Raw genomic sequence first — 17,628 nt, forward strand, 5'->3', positions numbered from 1 at the left:
TTTATAATAATATAATTATACATCTACTCCAAAAACTTTAAATTTACAGAAGTATTCTACAATTATTGCGTTAAGATGGTCACACAAAATGTTACTTACCTACTAAAATACAAATAAATGTAAATTTTGGGATAATTTATGCGAGCCCGCTTGTTCAGGTCGCAAACGAAACTCGACCTTAGGGTGGTAATGCCATTATGCTTATGACTGTACATGTACATGTATACCTATTGAAAAACGTTTGAGACAGAAGTCTGCAATTTTGCCCCGTAGTGGGAGACTTTTACTGGCCCTGTCATACACGATGTCTTTCTCAAAACTCAATAGGATCAAATACTTTTAGATAAGTATGTAAAAGGTTAGTACTTAAGCCTACCACGTACATATTCTCAAGTTGTACGTACGAAACAAAATATTCTGTTTTTCGGTTAGTTAGTTGGATGAATAAAATTATGGATATGAAAAAATTGATTACATTGATTGAAGAAAGGTAATATTTACGGAATCAAAAATTTGGGCAATATTTTTCTTTATTTTATTTCTCCTGAGTTCTCCATATGATCTTCATTTTAGGTCTAGATAAAAGATAATCATAAACCCAAAAAGCGTTTTCTGTTTTCCAGTAAAAGAAATTTTATTAAAGGACTGCTTTTAATAAATAAAATTAGCTGGATTAATTTCACTCCGCTACAAACTAAAAACTATATATAATTAAATACTATCTATAATACCTTTTGCGACCAATATAACCACTTTGTTCGAACAAATTAATACAAAGAAATTTTCGTACGAATTATTATGTAGTGTAACCGCAGCCTAATGCAAAATCAATGTTGTGACTAGCCAACTTTGGTAAAAATAGAGAATATTTTGTTCTTTAGGCAACGAAACAATTGTTTGTTGTTTCGTATCATCGCAACTCTACGATAAACTTGCAATGTTCCCATATAGTTGAGAGTAGATGCAGTCATAATCTTAATCTTGTACAAGTGAGCAGGTTCCAAAATCATATAGGAATAGCATACAAGTTACGTTGATATATAGTAAGTAATTTTATATTCACCATTTTATTTTTACAATCATTTAACAATTAATTTTTTATTTTAAATACAAAAATAAAAAGATGCAACTATTCATTTTTTATTTACAAAAACTGTTATTATAAACTTAAATCCGTTTAATCGTATCGTTTTCTTGTTTCTAGAATATAGCCACAAATGTAAAGGGAGTGACAAGGGTAGCATAGTAACCAGAAATGAGTAACAATTGAAGATCGGATTGTCAAGGAAACGGTTTATTTTTTTTGTATTGCTGAAACTAAATTCATTCTTTTGCCAAACGTTGATACATTCGGATGTGCTGTAATGATTGATTGCGATTTACATCAACCGTCTTGTACGAACAACTAGTAGAATATTCAAATTTTTCAAATAAGAAGAGGTTTGTTCTTAAATAATGAGAACCATACAAGAATTGATAACGTCGTTGAGAAAAATATAGTGAGTAGTAATATACAGTAATTAATTAATTTTGAATGATCACAGGCTCATGAGTAGGCATTATATTTTCCTTGATTTAATAATATTAATTAGTTTGTACTTTTTTTGCCATTTATTTTAAAATAAAAATGAAAATGCATAAATTAGAAGATACAGCTTGTAATTTTCAAATGTATAGAAACTCTAGTTATAAACTTAATAGGTAAATCCTTTTTAATCGTATCGCTTCTTTGTTTGTAGAATCAAGACGTAAAATTAAGGGTGAAAAGGAAAAAGTATTGTATAGTAATTAGGAAGATTCGATTGTCTGAAACTGAATTTACTTATTTTCTATTGCTGAAACATTTTTTTCAAAAGTTTGTGTTTTCAAACACTCTGTTAATATTCTAAGAGGACTTCCCAAGAAGCTAACAACCGTGAAGACCAGCAACAACTGTATTATTCTGTAAGTAGATTTATTGGTATTTTATTATTTTTATTACGGGTACTTTAAGATGTTTTGATATTAATCTACAGATATTACTTTTGAATACTTCTATTATCTGGAAAAATATGAATAATATACCTAAAAATTTAAATACAACATTCTTTGAATGTCATATTCGAAATTTCATATTTTTCTGCACCAGGCTTAACCATACTGACTTTTTAGAATCATCGAGAGAAGATCAAATCGAATTGGATTTTTAAAGCCGCAACTCATTAACTGATGAAGCAAAAATAAGTATCGATATCTAAGGTTAAGATAGAAGAATCTTTGTTCTGTCAGAGTCTTTGATTTTGGTCCTTGTTTTAACTTACGTATTGTTTACAATCATCTCTTCATTACTGAATTCTTTTTCATTGTTGGCATTGTTTGGTTTAATTTGTATGCATATTTTCATGTTTTTGGTGTAACTGTAACAATTTTTGTTTGTTGATTTTATACAAAAAGTTGAACTTTGAAAGTAAGTACTAGTAATAAATCAAAATTCTGTATATATAAATAAGGTGGTCCAGAAGTAACAAATATAGTTTTTTTACTTTATTGAGTTTTAAATTATAATCATACCATCGCCTATTTTTATTTCCAATCTGTAAACTTTTGTGCAAAACTTTATTATTCTCTTTCAACCCCCTTGGAGCAAAAGCCATCCCTTTTTAAATTATCAATGGAATGTGGGTGTGATACGTTGCTAGAAAGGGTTTTTAATTCCCCATTCAACCATTTAATTATCTATAATAAATAAAATAATTACAATAAATGTGTGATTGATGCCATCAACATCCGAATTCGTAGCATCCCTAACACCGAGATATATTTTAATCTTGTATAACGAATCACATTTCAATTTATTTTAAAATAAATTAAAAAAATTAAATTGTTGCATGGAGAATTAAACACCCATTTAGCAGTATATCAAACGTACCCACAATCTGTAGAAATTTTAAAAAGAGTGACTTTTAATTCAAGGGGGTTGAAAAGGGAGGAATAGAGTTTTGTTCAAAATTTTACAATTTGGAAATAAAAATAGGCATATTTCAGGATCTCATTTAAAAATTGTAAGTTATTTAGAAAACTATTTAACACTCATAGAACATCGAAAACAAATACTAGTGTAAAATCAAGTATGTCTATAAATAATGTGGTCCAGATGTAACGAATATAGTTTCTTTACGTTATTGAGTTTTAAATTATAATCATACCATCGCCTATTTTTATTTCCAATCTGTAAACTTTTGTGCAAAACTTTATTATTCTCTTTCAACCCCCTTGGAGCAAAAGCCATCCCTTTTTAAATTATCAATGGAATGTGGGTGTGATACGTTGCTAGAAAGGGTTTTTAATTCCCCATTCAACCATTTAATTATCTATAATAAATAAAATAATTACAATAAATGTGTGATTGACGCCATCAACATCCGAATTCGTAGCATCCCTAACACCGAGATATATTTTAATCTTGTATAACGAATCACATTTCAATTTATTTTAAAATAAATTAAAAAAATTAAATTGTTGTGTGGAGAATTAAACACCCATTTAGCAGTATATCAAACGTACCCACAATCTGTAGAAATTTTAAAAAGAGTGACTTTTAATTCAAGGGGGTTGAAAAGGGAGGAATAGAGTTTTGTTCAAAATTTTACAATTTGGAAATAAAAATGGGCATATTTCAGGATCTCATTTAAAAATTGTAAGTTATTTAGAAAACTATTTAACACTCATAGAACATCGAAAACAAATACTAGTGTAAAATCAAGTATGTCTATAAATAATGTGGTCCAGATGTAACGAATATAGTTTCTTTACGTTATTGAGTTTTAAATTATAATCATACCATCGCCTATTTTTATTTCCAATCTGTAAACTTTTGTGCAAAACTTTATTATTCTCTTTCAACCCCCTTGGAGCAAAAGCCATCCCTTTTTAAATTATCAATGGAATGTGGGTGTGATACGTTGCTAGAAAGGGTTTTTAATTCCCCATTCAACCATTTAATTATCTATAATAAATAAAATAATTACAATAAATGTGTGATTGACGCCATCAACATCCGAATTCGTAGCATCCCTAACACCGAGATATATTTTAATCTTGTATAACGAATCACATTTCAATTTATTTTAAAATAAATTAAAAAAATTAAATTGTTGTGTGGAGAATTAAACACCCATTTAGCAGTATATCAAACGTACCCACAATCTGTAGAAATTTTAAAAAGAGTGACTTTTAATTCAAGGGGGTTGAAAAGGGAGGAATAGAGTTTTGTTCAAAATTTTACAATTTGGAAATAAAAATGGGCATATTTCAGGATCTCATTTAAAAATTGTAAGTTATTTAGAAAACTATTTAACACTCATAGAACATCGAAAACAAATACTAGTGTAAAATCAAGTATGTCTATAAATAATGTGGTCCAGATGTAACGAATATAGTTTCTTTACGTTATTGAGTTTTAAATTATAATCATACCATCGCCTATTTTTATTTCCAATCTGTAAACTTTTGTGCAAAACTTTATTATTCTCTTTCAACCCCCTTGGAGCAAAAGCCATCCCTTTTTAAATTATCAATGGAATGTGGGTGTGATACGTTGCTAGAAAGGGTTTTTAATTCCCCATTCAACCATTTAATTATCTATAATAAATAAAATAATTACAATAAATGTGTGATTGACGCCATCAACATCCGAATTCGTAGCATCCCTAACACCGAGATATATTTTAATCTTGTATAACGAATCACATTTCAATTTATTTTAAAATAAATTAAAAAAATTAAATTGTTGTGTGGAGAATTAAACACCCATTTAGCAGTATATCAAACGTACCCACAATCTGTAGAAATTTTAAAAAGAGTGACTTTTAATTCAAGGGGGTTGAAAAGGGAGGAATAGAGTTTTGTTCAAAATTTTACAATTTGGAAATAAAAATGGGCATATTTCAGGATCTCATTTAAAAATTGTAAGTTATTTAGAAAACTATTTAACACTCATAGAACATCGAAAACAAATACTAGTGTAAAATCAAGTATGTCTATAAATAATGTGGTCCAGATGTAACGAATATAGTTTCTTTACGTTATTGAGTTTTAAATTATAATCATACCATCGCCTATTTTTATTTCCAATCTGTAAACTTTTGTGCAAAACTTTATTATTCTCTTTCAACCCCCTTGGAGCAAAAGCCATCCCTTTTTAAATTATCAATGGAATGTGGGTGTGATACGTTGCTAGAAAGGGTTTTTAATTCCCCATTCAACCATTTAATTATCTATAATAAATAAAATAATTACAATAAATGTGTGATTGACGCCATCAACATCCGAATTCGTAGCATCCCTAACACCGAGATATATTTTAATCTTGTATAACGAATCACATTTCAATTTATTTTAAAATAAATTAAAAAAATTAAATTGTTGTGTGGAGAATTAAACACCCATTTAGCAGTATATCAAACGTACCCACAATCTGTAGAAATTTTAAAAAGAGTGACTTTTAATTCAAGGGGGTTGAAAAGGGAGGAATAGAGTTTTGTTCAAAATTTTACAATTTGGAAATAAAAATGGGCATATTTCAGGATCTCATTTAAAAATTGTAAGTTATTTAGAAAACTATTTAACACTCATAGAACATCGAAAACAAATACTAGTGTAAAATCAAGTATGTCTATAAATAATGTGGTCCAGATGTAACGAATATAGTTTCTTTACGTTATTGAGTTTTAAATTATAATCATACCATCGCCTATTTTTATTTCCAATCTGTAAACTTTTGTGCAAAACTTTATTATTCTCTTTCAACCCCCTTGGAGCAAAAGCCATCCCTTTTTAAATTATCAATGGAATGTGGGTGTGATACGTTGCTAGAAAGGGTTTTTAATTCCCCATTCAACCATTTAATTATCTATAATAAATAAAGTAATTACAATAAATGTGTGATTGATGCCATCAACATCCGAATTCGTAGCATCCCTAACACCGAGATATATTTTAATCTTGTATAACAAATCACATTTCAATTTATTTTAAAATAAATTAAAAAAATTAAATTGTTGTGTGGAGAATTAAACACCCATTTAGCAGTATATCAAACGTACCCACAATCTGTAGAAATTTTAAAAAGAGTGACTTTTAATTCAAGGGGGTTGAAAAGGGAGGAATAGAGTTTTGTTCAAAATTTTACAATTTGGAAATAAAAATAGGCATATTTCAGGATCTCATTTAAAAATTGTAAGTTATTTAGAAAACTATTTAACACTCATAGAACTTCGAAAACAAATACTAGTGTAAAATCAAGTATGTCTATAAATAATGTGGTCCAGATGTAACGAATATAGTTTCTTTACGTTATTGAGTTTTAAATTATAATCATACCATCGCCTATTTTTATTTCCAATCTGTAAACTTTTGTGCAAAACTTTATTATTCTCTTTCAACCCCCTTGGAGCAAAAGCCATCCCTTTTTAAATTATCAATGGAATGTGGGTGTGATACGTTGCTAGAAAGGGTTTTTAATTCCCCATTCAACCATTTAATTATCTATAATAAATAAAATAATTACAATAAATGTGTGATTGATGCCATCAACATCCGAATTCGTAGCATCCCTAACATCGAGATATATTTTAATCTTGTATAACGAATCACATTTCAATTTATTTTAAAATAAATTAAAAAAATTAAATTGTTGTGTGAAGAATTAAACACCCATTTAGCAGTATATCAAACGTACTCACAATCTGTAGAAATTTTAAAAAGAGTGACTTTTAATTCAAGGGGGTTGAAAAGGGAGGAATAGAGTGTTGTTCAAAACTTTACAATTTGGAAATAAAAATAGGCATATTTCTGGATCTCATTTAAAAATTGTAAGTTATTTAGAAAACTATTTAACACTTATAGAACATCGAAAACAAATACTAGTGTAAAATCAAGTATGTCTATAAATAATGTGGTCCAGATGTAACGAATATAGTTTCTTTACGTTATTGAGTTTTAAATTATAATCATACCATCGCCTATTTTTATTTCCAATCTGTAAACTTTTGTGCAAAACTTTATTATTCTCTTTCAACCCCCTTGGAGCAAAAGCCATCCCTTTTTAAATTATCAATGGAATGTGGGTGTGATACGTTGCTAGAAAGGGTTTTTAATTCCCCATTCAACCATTTAATTATCTATAATAAATAAAATAATTACAATAAATGTGTGATTGATGCCATCAACATCCGAATTCGTAGCATCCCTAACATCGAGATATATTTTAATCTTGTATAACGAATCACATTTCAATTTATTTTAAAATAAATTAAAAAAATTAAATTGTTGTGTGAAGAATTAAACACCCATTTAGCAGTATATCAAACGTACTCACAATCTGTAGAAATTTTAAAAAGAGTGACTTTTAATTCAAGGGGGTTGAAAAGGGAGGAATAGAGTGTTGTTCAAAACTTTACAATTTGGAAATAAAAATAGGCATATTTCTGGATCTCATTTAAAAATTGTAAGTTATTTAGAAAACTATTTAACACTTATAGAACATCGAAAACAAATACTAGTGTAAAATCAAGTATGTCTATAAATAATGTGGTCCAGATGTAACGAATATAGTTTCTTTACGTTATTGAGTTTTAAATTATAATCATACCATCGCCTATTTTTATTTCCAATCTGTAAACTTTTGTGCAAAACTTTATTATTCTCTTTCAACCCCCTTGGAGCAAAAGCCATCCCTTTTTAAATTATCAATGGAATGTGGGTGTGATACGTTGCTAGAAAGGGTTTTTAATTCCCCATTCAACCATTTAATTATCTATAATAAATAAAATAATTACAATAAATGTGTGATTGATGCCATCAACATCCGAATTCGTAGCATCCCTAACATCGAGATATATTTTAATCTTGTATAACGAATCACATTTCAATTTATTTTAAAATAAATTAAAAAAATTAAATTGTTGTGTGAAGAATTAAACACCCATTTAGCAGTATATCAAACGTACTCACAATCTGTAGAAATTTTAAAAAGAGTGACTTTTAATTCAAGGGGGTTGAAAAGGGAGGAATAGAGTGTTGTTCAAAACTTTACAATTTGGAAATAAAAATAGGCATATTTCTGGATCTCATTTAAAAATTGTAAGTTATTTAGAAAACTATTTAACACTTATAGAACATCGAAAACAAATACTAGTGTAAAATCAAGTATGTCTATAAATAATGTGGTCCAGATGTAACGAATATAGTTTCTTTACGTTATTGAGTTTTAAATTATAATCATACCATCGCCTATTTTTATTTCCAATCTGTAAACTTTTGTGCAAAACTTTATTATTCTCTTTCAACCCCCTTGGAGCAAAAGCCATCCCTTTTTAAATTATCAATGGAATGTGGGTGTGATACGTTGCTAGAAAGGGTTTTTAATTCCCCATTCAACCATTTAATTATCTATAATAAATAAAATAATTACAATAAATGTGTGATTGATGCCATCAACATCCGAATTCGTAGCATCCCTAACATCGAGATATATTTTAATCTTGTATAACGAATCACATTTCAATTTATTTTAAAATAAATTAAAAAAATTAAATTGTTGTGTGAAGAATTAAACACCCATTTAGCAGTATATCAAACGTACTCACAATCTGTAGAAATTTTAAAAAGAGTGACTTTTAATTCAAGGGGGTTGAAAAGGGAGGAATAGAGTGTTGTTCAAAACTTTACAATTTGGAAATAAAAATAGGCATATTTCTGGATCTCATTTAAAAATTGTAAGTTATTTAGAAAACTATTTAACACTTATAGAACATCGAAAACAAATACTAGTGTAAAATCAAGTATGTCTATAAATAATGTGGTCCAGATGTAACGAATATAGTTTCTTTACGTTATTGAGTTTTAAATTATAATCATACCATCGCCTATTTTTATTTCCAATCTGTAAACTTTTGTGCAAAACTTTATTATTCTCTTTCAACCCCCTTGGAGCAAAAGCCATCCCTTTTTAAATTATCAATGGAATGTGGGTGTGATACGTTGCTAGAAAGGGTTTTTAATTCCCCATTCAACCATTTAATTATCTATAATAAATAAAATAATTACAATAAATGTGTGATTGATGCCATCAACATCCGAATTCGTAGCATCCCTAACACCGAGATATATTTTAATCTTGTATAACGAATCACATTTCAATTTATTTTAAAATAAATTAAAAAAAATTAAATTGTTGTGTGGAGAATTAAACACCCATTTAGCAGTATATCAAACGTACCCACAATCTGTAGAAATTTTAAAAAGGGTGACTTTTAATTCAAGGGGGTTGAAAAGGGAGGAATAGAGTTTTGTTCAAAATTTTACAATTTGGAAATAAAAATAGGCATATTTCTGGATCTCATTTAAAAATTGTAAGTTATTTAGAAAACTATTTAACACTCATAGAACATCGAAAACAAATACTAGTGTAAAATCAAGTATGTCTATAAATAATGTGGTCCAGATGTAACGAATATAGTTTCTTTACGTTATTGAGTTTTAAATTATAATCATACCATCGCCTATTTTTATTTCCAATCTGTAAACTTTTGTGCAAAACTTTATTATTCTTTTTCAACCCCCTTGGAGCAAAAGCCATCCCTTTTTAAATTATCAATGGAATGTGGGTGTGATACGTTGCTAGAAAGGGTTTTTAATTCCCCATTCAACCATTTAATTATCTATAATAAATAAAATAATTACAATAAATGTGTGATTGAAGCCATCAACATCCGAATTCGTAGCATCCCTAACACCGAGATATATTTTAATCTTGTATAACGAATCACATTTCAATTTATTTTAAAATAAATTAAAAAAAAATTAAATTGTTGTGTGGAGAATTAAACACCCATTTAGCAGTATATCAGACGTACCCACAATCTGTAGAAATTTTAAAAAGGGTGACTTTTAATTCAAGGGGGTTGAAAAGGGAGGAATAGAGTTTTGTTCAAAATTTTACAATTTGGAAATAAAAATAGGCATATTTCAGGATCTCATTTAAAAATTGTAAGTTATTTAGAAAACTATTTAACACTCATAGAACTTTGAAAGCAAGTACTAGTACAAAATCAACCTATTTAACGCCCATAGAACATTGAAAGCAAATACTAATATTAAATCAAATACCTGTATATAAATGAGGTGGTCCATAAGTAACGAATATTGTTTTTTACGTTATTGAGCAATATTATCTTGCCATTGTCTAATTTTATTTCCAGTCTGTGAACTTTTGCGCAAAATTTACTATAGAGAAGTAATGAAATCTTGTGTAACTAATCACATTTTAATTTATTTTAAACTAAATTAAATTGTTTTATGCAGTATTAAACATCCATTTAGCAGGCGACATTTAATTCAAGGGGATTGAAAAGAAAGGAATAGTTTTGTTCAAAATTTTACAATATGGAAACTAAAATATGGGCATAGTTATGGATTTTACCTTAAAATCTTAAGTAAAGCAGAAAACTATTGTATTCTTTATTTATGGATATCTCTGATAAATTGTAAAAAAAGAATTGGTAGTGGAGATATTTTGCTAACAATCACTGAAGAATGAAGTACCGAAGTTTATTATGACTACAATTCTAAAAATAAGATTGCGTTACTTCACAATTATTAAAGGACCAAGAGTTTATAACCAAATTTGGCTGCAGAAGAGAGAGAAGTACATATAAATCTGTAAATTTAACTTGAAAAAATAAAAAATATGATTTTTATGATATTATTTTATTTTAATTTTGAGATGTTTTTTATTATTATAATTTAATTAAATTGTATAAGTTACTGATATTAATAATCGACATGTCATAAAATAAAATGTACACAATAAGAGTAATATGATATGCTACACTGACTACAAATCTGATTAATACTTAATTCTTTTAAAATTTGTTGAAATGCTTTAGTAATAAATTGGAACAATACTGTTAGCAATATTGACTTAACATTTACCTCAACTACTAAAGCACAACAATCGATGAGTTTTGAATATAATTTGGTTATACTTTTATTACACCAATTTCACATTAACTAAAGAGCTATCTTAATAAACAAAGTGGTTAAAATTTAAATGAAAATTAGTGTTCCTGAAATGGTATCCAATAAATCCATTAACAGGAACACATAACAAGTCCAAATGAAACTAATTGAAATTTCAAATTGTACAAACAATCATGTTGATTTATAAATTTCCATTTGTGTTTTTATGCACACGAAAAGAACCAACAAAACAATTAACTAAATGCAACGCTTAAAAAAATAAATTTTAATTTTAAATTGAAATCAAAACAAAACTATAAATTGTTTAGTTTTGCCTGACTGTTGTTTTGAACGCAGAAGTTGGATGGAATCGGGTGCAAATAATAAATAGAACTTTATTTTATTGCAACTAAAGAACGAATAAAAAACAGTCATAAAAATCAATTGTTATACGTCGTAGTATATTTTTTTGAGAAACAGACAAACTTTCCTGAAACGTATTAAATTTAAAGTGCCTGTAATGACAGTTGGAAAGTTTACCGCAACAACATAAATGCTATAAGTTTCTGGGAAACTTATTAACACTGTACACAAACTTGTAATTTATAGCTATAGCACAGCACATATCTTTTATTTTCTGCAGCATTTTCTTCCAGCTAACTAGTTTCCAGAGTTCCAGACATTGAAAGTTAATATAATAACGATCGACTACAATTTGCTGAACAAACCATGGATGAAAAATAAGAAAAATAATAGAAAAATGAGACACGGCTTTGCCTGTGCATTTCAAAAACTAAGACTAAGACTTTAATTCATTACTGGCTCTTCTCAGCAACACTTCATGAATATTTTTATTTCTTTCGCAAATTCGACTAATGGTAAAAGTTCGATGCCAGTAAATAAGTGAGTGAGGAGGTCCCGTGTCAGGAATACGATGCGGTTAAATTGCGGATGTGATATATAGCAATCAAAAAGACATCAAGTGGGTCTAGAAAAGCTGGGTAATGGCGCCGATGTGAGATCCCCAAGGTAACATATGTTAACGTCAATGGGGGTAATCAAGAGCTTACATGGTAATTACATTCATTGCAAGGGCGGCGTCACCACCACTTTTTTATCGGCCACATCAGAATCCAAGGATGTTGTTAATTCGCCTTAATTTAACCAACATAAATTTCATATACCACGAGATTATAGAAATATCATTATCATAGATAGAGTCTAAAAAATTAATAAATATTTTAGTATAAATATAGTGTTTTATTATTTAACCCTATCAGATATTAAAACGTGTCAGGGAATTAGAACACAAGATAGATATTAGATAAGGAGTTACTGATGCAATTAAGACGTGTAGTGAAAGGCGTGCTAAAATTTACCATTATATTGCAAGCAAATTGGACTGAAACGTCAAGCAGACTTTTAGTAATAATATATTCCTTTAGAAACAAAGCTTAAAACGATGGTAACCTTAGAAATTAACTCCTAGTTATTTCAGCAACAGTGTCAAGAAGCGCAGTTTAAGTATTACAGTGACACAATTTCAAGGAACAAAAGCCGAAACTCCTTACCTTAGTTAAAACACATATAAAGAAAGTTTGCACGATTTACGAATATTTAATTAAAAATTGCGAAAATACCTGTTGGAAATGCAGCATCTCCTTTATTTACTTTTCGCATTCCGACTTGAAATATTCCGGCGGGCGTTCCATAATTTATCGCTGTTACGTTTATGTGTTCGAGTTGCAAGGTGAGCCGTTCCTGTGGCAGATGATATTGGGCGTAATAGATGCGAGCTACTACGCCATAATATTTATAAATGGCCCTTTAAAAAATTACTATCACTTTACTTTGACTTTTGTGCTTTGCATATGTTGTTGTTTAAAATTACCAGGTCGAGATGAGAAATTGTCACGAGATGCAATTTCGCATATGGAATCTTGTCATTTCAACCTGGGGTATCGTCAGATCTTACTTATATTTATGTGGCATGTCAGCTTGAAAATTAATTGAACTTGCTGCTTTTATAAATTTATACAAAAAGGCAACTGTAACATGGAAAGAGATCACATTTATTCTAATAATATAGGAAGATGGATTGGCAAAGAGGAAAAAGAAAATGAGATAAGAGAAGATGAGAAGATATTAAAAATTTTAATGTCTTTAGTTCTATACAATTTTACGCTAATTCACAAATAAATCCCTTATTAGTTTCTTCCTTTAATAAAACGTTTTAATTAGGGTCTCAGATCGGCAAAAGACCGTGAAGATAAAAGAACCGTAATAAGGAAAAAAATAAATTTACCAACTGGAAATGAAGATAAAACCTCTGTCAAATGTGCGCCGAATCTTAATAACTTCTCCTTTATTGGGTACTCCATGAAGTATGTATTAGCTTGGTGCGCGACTTTTTTAAATATTGAAATTAACGCCCGTTAAATTCGAAATTGACTCATAAAGTTCCGCGTTTGCAGCAGTAAAAGTAAAATTAGTTATTCATTATGTAACATTGAGTTTCATTAAATCCAGTTATTCATAGTTTGAAGCTTAATTGCTTGAAACTCATTTAGAGACAATGTCGTTCAAAGTTGTTATGTGAGACCAGCTTTTCCAATATACTTTTTTTCTAACAAAGTGAAAATAAGTCATTTTGGTATTCGTCCATTTTAATCCACTAATTATAATGTGTGTATGGATATTGAACATAAAGCCGGGAGAAGTGCATTATGTTGCTACTAGGTAACGAACATATATCAAAGGATGTTCAATCAGATAGCAAATCATCGAACCCGGCAGTTGTTTTAACAAAGAACCTTTTCAGTGGGTAACCTGTGCACCCGCTTTTAATGAAAGACTGAAAGAGGGTATTTATTAAACGAAAATCCTGCATCCATTTTCATGATTAGACCTGTTTATCGATTTTATTAAAATCTGTGGCTACGACAAAATAAACTAAATTAATTAATCAGATAATCTCTTTTATCAAGTTCATAAAAACATTGCATAGAAACGGAGCCCTTAGAATATAACATCAATATAACCGATAAAAAATTATTTGGAAGTTCCTTAACTCGCTTGCCAAGTGATTGTATTTGATGGGTCACGTACATGGACGGTTTTGTCAACACTAAGGACCACTTAATCCTCGACGGCACGGATTGAGGGTCCCGTACATATTGGAAAGCACTTTATTTAATTCACAACAACAACAACAGACTTGCAAAGTTACATGGTCCAGTCCTGCTCGGCAAATAGCTATCGGCGGTGGAAAAACAAACAAACGCCCCGGAAAAATATACATGCAGAACTTTATGACCTTTCCAATGGTTTGGAGTCCAATTTTTAACTCAAATATGTGCGTTTCATCAGTGGCTTAATCAGTTATTGATGAAAGTCGCTTTCGTTGTTGTGTAGTAGTTTTTTTTAACTTTTTCTAATGAAATGTTAATTGATGAGTTTGGTTAATTAAATTAAATTGGTCATGATAAAAAAAGATAAAACGAAATTTATAAATCAGAGCTCAAGATATATCAAATAATAATAATAATAATAATAATAATAATAATAATAATAATAATAATAATAATAATTTTAAATTGTTTATAAAATCCTGAATGAAGCATTTGCAAAAATAATCTCTTGGACTCTTGAAACTCGAACAAATTTTGATTTGATGGATGGATCCGATGAAGCTGAATCTGGCGCATTTAAAATAGATCAATTTACGGTTGACCACTTGGGATGCACTAAACATTTCTGTCGTATGCATTTCCATCCAGTTGCGGGATGGAAATCCCTGGACCGTTACCGGTAAATAAAACGACAAGGTAAACTGACCAAGCAAAACGCACCTACCGACTCTCCCCAAACAATACGCCGGTGGTATTGTTTTGTAAGTAGATTACACGAAACATTAACAACAAATAAACTAAGGCCACTGTGGTTGTAATTGCTGAACTACTTTGCCTTCACTGGACTAGTTTGGTCTCCCAGGTCACCATCTCCAAGATTAGCTATCTCAACTGCAAGATAAACTTGACAGTTTAACACCGATACCATAATTTCGTGCATAAAATTTATGTTGATGATATTTTACAACAGAATAAGTTTTCATTCGATTACATTAATTAGTTGCTTTAATGGACTGGAATATTTTTATCAATTATTTGAATTGTTCAAAGGGGTTTATTGTAATTACATTTTTAATTAAACATTTTCATTAGTAAATTATACTGTTCACTTTAATTTCCCATTTCAATTTGTTAAAGCTGTTTTAAATTGATATGTATTATGCCAATATTACACAATAGGATTACTTCAGTTTAATTATTATAATTAATTATTTAATTGTTCGTAGATTGTTGCATTATTTTTAATGCATCTTGTATTCATGAAACTAAATAAATTTAGCAGTTTAAAACAACATTACTTTATCGACGTGCTCACTAAATATTAAACCGCGTAATGAACTCATTTTTGTAATACCCAATATCCATACATCAATTGATTGAATCGTAATATTGACCGAATGGACGTTTGCTGGTTGAACATTATTAAGGAACATAAGCGAATGTCAATGGTTTGTCAGCGCCCAATCGCCACAACTCTGTTTGTATCATGCAAGCAAATATTAATTTACCGAAATACGAAATTGAAATATGCCGCATGCAACCAAATTTGTTTCGAGCGAATTATATTTTATGTTGCTCGTTTAATGTTAATTTAATGCGTTAGCTTTAACATTACTGGATATTTTGTATGGTGCTTGTGTGTCTTATTATGTGCTTGTAATATTGCAATGAACAACAATGGCTGTATATAATTAATTTTCGATGCATTGTTGTCGGAAAATAACAGAAATGTTCATGGTAAAATGTTTGGTGTTTTGCAAATAGAACGTTGGAATATGTCTGAATAACGTGATTTTCGCTGAAATACAGACCTTTATTGAAGATGAAAGATAAAAGTTGGCAATTTGAGTTTTATGAAATCGCAAAATCCGAATGCAAGAATGTCGGTCGATTAACAACGCTGCGATGCAAATGAGAATAGAAACTTTTATTACACATGCATGGTTAAATTGTTATGTGGACCTTAAAGCAAAAAAAAAATTAAACGCTATTTTATCGTGGAAATACTGTTAAGTTTATTTTTACTAAATAACTTTGTTAATCTGTTAGCTTTTAATCAAGGATTTATAAATGAGCTTTTGTTGGAAATTTATTTTTCTCTTGTGAAATTGAATATTTTCCATTATTCCAACTGAATTAAAAATAAAAGTGAGGACTGGACATTCTCCACACTGCGGCATATTTATTTTAAATTGTAACAAAAGTTAAATGTTTCATTTAAACTTTACAGAATAAATTTAAATATGCAATTTTCAGACTCAGCTTTGCCCCCGTTTAGTTCAGAATATTTAATACCTGATGGAAATAAATTGTCTAATTCAAATAAATGAATGAAGTAATTGTAACGTTTACTGAAAAAAGTGCATCGTCATCACTCAAGTATTCTATCAAAAATGTCCGTGTCTTTCAAAAATGTATTCTATCGGTCAGCACAAACAATCGCTTCTCTTAACGTCGCGACGTCATAGAGCGATAATAAAGTATAAAGTTGAAGAAATATGAAAAGCAATTGTTTGTAGTAATGTAATAAAAGCACGTGAATATTTTCATTTCCTTTTGCGGGAAAGGAAATACGACAATTCCATTCGCTTTCTGTGACTTTTCCGTGAAAGGACTGATATACGTCCTGCGGCCACTATGTCTACCCGAGAGCAAAGAAAAAAAAAAATACTATTCTAAAAAGAAAACTGTACGTTTATTGTTTGGCTGTGGAACTTTTATTGATTTGCGTGCGCAAAAATGTAGTTTCATGAACTAATTAACAGAAATATTTCCATACAAAGTCCTGTTGCGAAAACGTGGAAATTATTGCAACCCTAACTGGAAAAATGCAAATGCAGATCGCTTCAAACTAAGTCATTAAATTGTGAAAAACAGTTTATAAAACGAAAAAAAGACGTAAAATATGAATGCCAGAATACCAAAAGAGGTCGAGCTTTTTATGGGAAACTATTTATGGTCGCAATAAACTTCAACATTGTATGCGTATTATCAAAATTCACGTCAAGTCGTATTTAAAAATAACAAAGAATTTCGTTCATACTATTTATTATCAACGGTTTCATTTCCACAATCTTTGTTGTCAGATGTTAATGATCTAATTTATGCACGTTTTGTGCAAGGATTGAATTTTCGTATTTTCATAAATATGTAAAGAATAATTGTCCCCGTTTGAAAATGCACGTAATTCAAAGAATCCTTACCCTTATCGGGCACTTTCGACCCGGACACACACGTACTTATTTATAAACACACTCATTGAATGTAATCCAGAACTTTGGACCGCATATGTAAATGTTAGACGTGCAAAAACACTTTGAGTTATTATTCAGAGGATTCATATATTCATGGAACCGACTTTTCTATTTATGACATCGTAAAATGCAACTTAATCATTCGCGGGACCAACTGCACATTATTCGGCTCCGGCGTAAACCGAATTGTTTTTGCAACAGCAAAACATCTCGGTCACACAAGCGCTAAATAAATTAAACTG

The 17,628-nt window shown here is 29.5% G+C and overlaps 1 protein-coding gene and 1 long non-coding RNA gene across 2 annotated transcripts in view; one reads left to right on the top strand and one right to left on the bottom strand.

The window, feature by feature from the left end:
• Positions 1–17,628, bottom strand: part of LOC109596034 (uncharacterized) — a 124,948-nt gene that overhangs the window by 37,158 nt on the left and 70,162 nt on the right. The window lies entirely within an intron of this gene.
• Positions 1,354–2,656, top strand: LOC126266498 (uncharacterized). The gene is made up of 3 exons (XR_007548839.1): positions 1,354–1,499; positions 1,740–1,944; positions 2,152–2,656. It is a non-coding gene; the product is annotated as an uncharacterized LOC126266498 (long non-coding RNA).

The sequence above is a fragment of the Aethina tumida genome, chromosome 1 (genome assembly GCF_024364675.1).
Source record: "Aethina tumida isolate Nest 87 chromosome 1, icAetTumi1.1, whole genome shotgun sequence".
Taxonomy (NCBI): domain Eukaryota; kingdom Metazoa; phylum Arthropoda; class Insecta; order Coleoptera; family Nitidulidae; genus Aethina; species Aethina tumida.